The following is a 3481-nucleotide window of genomic DNA, read 5'->3' as shown; positions in this document are numbered from 1 at the left end:
GTTAGCTTTAATAATTATTACCCTAATCATCCTTATCAGTATTCATAACCTAGAGAATCCTCTCTCTTTGTAGATAGGACTTTGCTCCAGAATATTCTTTTAAACATTTTCTATACCAATAGGCAGCAGAGGGAGCCAAGATGGCTACCCAACAAGAGAAGTTCCTTCCCCTAAATACTAGAGATGTATTTTACTGGAATACATTTGGAAGAGGCCCAAGAGATTAATTTGAAAGTCTAAATACTTGTTTTACAAGGTTAAAAATCTGAATCTCAGGAAGGTAAAATGATTCTCTCATTCTTCTTCTTTCCTTTTTTTTTTTTGATAAACATCTATTAATTGCCTAACATGTATTAACTGGATATGGTCTAAGTACCCAAATAAGCCAAGAAAAGCCTATCTGATCCAAAATATCTGAAATATGATCATAATAAGTCACCATCTTGATCATTGATGTATCTCCAGTGCCTACCATGGGATCTGGCACACAGTACAAACTCAATAAATATTCTTTGAATAATGGCACAATTACCATTCCTACTGCATCTAATTTCTCATAATAACATTATTTCTTTGAAACAAATTCCAACTTGAGTCACCAAAGTTGCACCTTAGAAATGTGTTTCTAAACTGTTAGAGTTTATCAGAATCACTTGAAGCATTTATTAAACCATAAATGGCTGGCTAGGCCCTACCTCCAGAGTTTCTAAGTCAGTAGGTCTGTGATGGGGCCCCGAAATTTGCAGTTTTTACATCACCTGTTCCCAGGTGATGCTGATGCTGCTGAACCAGGAACTACACATAAAGAGCTACTAGTCTCAAAGCTGGATGGAAGGAGCTCAGATACCCCAAACACTTCATTGAAGACACCTACCAAACACCCACCATGGACCATGAGTGTGAAACCAATTTAATAGTACGAAATCTCGACAGCCAGGGTTTGTCCACTGCAGAAACTAGAATTACCTAACTTACACATAATAAAAGGTAGTTATTTCTATGAAGAAGAGAAAGGTGTAATATGCTTAGTCCTATAATTATTATTCCTTGGCTTAAAATACAAGACTCTGTATATCCTAACCTTCTTCTCCCCAATACTCTCTAAACTTTAGGTCCACCAAGTTGTAGGAGGTACATGGAGGAAAGAGGACAAGAGTGAAGTCACCCCAACAGGCCAAAAGAGAGCCTTCTAAAAGTTTAGGTATAAAATAAGATTATAGTGAACCCAGTAACTTATTTATTATTTAAGAAATACTTGCTAAGTCCAACTGTGGATAGGCACTGTTCTAAGAAGCGTAGACACACTGATGAATAAGATAGCTGAAGGTTCAGAGCAAAAACACAAAGAGTTGTCCTTAGGGTACTGACTGGCTCCCAGACAGAAACAAGATATAAACATGATCTAAATGAATGAGTTAACAATTTCAAGACATTAGCATTCTACTTTCAACCAAGAGGGGTAGTTGTTGGTCAGTGTGGCAAAGATTCAGGGAGGCATCTTTTATCTAGGACAGACAGAACGCTACAGCCCCTTCTTATTAGAGAGAAGTGTTCCTCAAGCTGTCTTAGCTGATAAACCATCTCCTATGCACCAGTATGCAGGGGCACAGGTGTTGATTTGCTGATGTAAACACCCCATCTTTACTGTTAGTTAGATTTGCCAACAGGAAGTAACACAAGCTTTCTGGTTATATATCAGTCTGTCAAGAGTTGGGCTAATGTGAGTTGCTCTAAAGATCAAATCCCTTCATAGTACAATGTCAAAAATGGAGTTCCTAGGCTCGTTCAGCCTAAAGGGCAATTTCATAGGCCATCGACCCATGTGAAACCTCATGACACCTAGTCAGCCACAATTCCCCGGTGACTTGTCACCTTTACCACATGCCTTCTTTTAAACATGAACCCACATTGGTTGCAGTTTGTTCTTTTCAGACTTTGTGTGCTCATCTCTCTGCCTACAATTGTCAATCTGGTAAACTACATTTTCCTCAAAATCCAGTTCAAATATCCCCACTTTATGATGTCTCTTCATGTTAAGTGTCTTCTAAATTTTCACTGTACTTCGGACATGCCTTTGTTTCTAATGACTTATTAAGTGCCTATTGAATGCAGGCCCTAAGGTTGCTATTCTGTATTTAATCCTGATAGAAACTCCTTGGTGATAGATGTTGTTACCTATGTATTACAACTTAATATGATCGATTTAAGCCTCAGAAAATATAAGCCCAAGATCACACAGTTACTGTGTTTCTTGTGCTGGGATTGACTCTAATTGGGATGTGTCAATTACAAAGGTCACCCTTATAGTCATAGCTCTCTATTATTTATTTCTCCATTAGACTTTGAGGTTCTATAGGAACTATGACTTTGTATTCACACCCACACATGCCGTGTGTGTTGAATAAACAAGTGGATGGATGGATGAATGAATGACAGAGATATAGTCATGTAAAATAGATTTAATAAAAATATTTTATTTCACTTTCTTTAGCTCCTTTCTTGCTTAACTGGTATCATCTGTTCTTCCTCTCTATTCCATATAAAAGATTCCACTGAGATATTCATGGCAAGATGCTCCTCTTGGTCCCTTCAGGGAAATTGTCCAACCACACAATGCTAATTTCATGCAACTTAAATGGCCTGGACATTTAGCTTACCTCTCTCATTTATATTGCACTAAGAATCCAAGATGTGCTTATTTAAGAGACAGAAGGAGACAGCCTCTAATCTACACATGATTTCTTCTCAACTGCTCTCTCTAGAATGGCAGATGGTTCACAGGCCCATCCTGTGAATGTTATGATACTTAATGTATAAGAAGGGTCTAATGGGGGAGGAGAGATAAAGATGAGATCAGGGACAATTATGATTTGTTTATAGTTCAAATCCCACTTACAGGAGGAGTTACAGCTCAAAAATGGAGGGTGGAGTGGGATGGGGAGAAAGCCAGTTAAGAATAAGATAAAATCTGGAGGATTAGGCAAATATAGTTAACTGACAGCAGAGAGTTTCTTTCATGCAGGTACAGACTGGTTTCTTCTAATCTGCTTATTTAAATATCAGGGCTTCTCTAAGGCACTCTTCATTTCTTGCATGAAAATTTCAGTTAAGTAAAATTATTATTAAATTTTTAAGAACAAATATGACAAATGATTAATGTCCTTAATAGTTAATTACCTTCTACAGATCAGATTAATAATTCTTAAAAAATAAATCTTCCCATCAAACAAATAAAAAAATTAAGAAATTCTTAATAAACTTTTCAAACAATGTACAGCTATACCAGAAATGGGAAAAAAAATTACAGTAAAGTAAGAGGCCGTTTTTTCTTGCAAATTAGCAAAGATATAAAAATGATGATCCAAATTTTATAAAATATATAATGCACTGTTCATCCTCATATGCTGCTGGTGAGGCTATCTGTTCATTCTATCTTTTCACAAATATCTTAAAGAATATTAAAAACATATAAACATTATTC

Source organism: Pteropus vampyrus, unplaced genomic scaffold (genome assembly GCF_000151845.1).
Source record: "Pteropus vampyrus isolate Shadow unplaced genomic scaffold, Pvam_2.0 Scaffold128, whole genome shotgun sequence".
Lineage (NCBI taxonomy): Eukaryota > Metazoa > Chordata > Mammalia > Chiroptera > Pteropodidae > Pteropus > Pteropus vampyrus.
The sequence above is the reverse complement of the archived record's forward strand: the minus strand, read 5'-3'. Positions refer to the sequence as shown.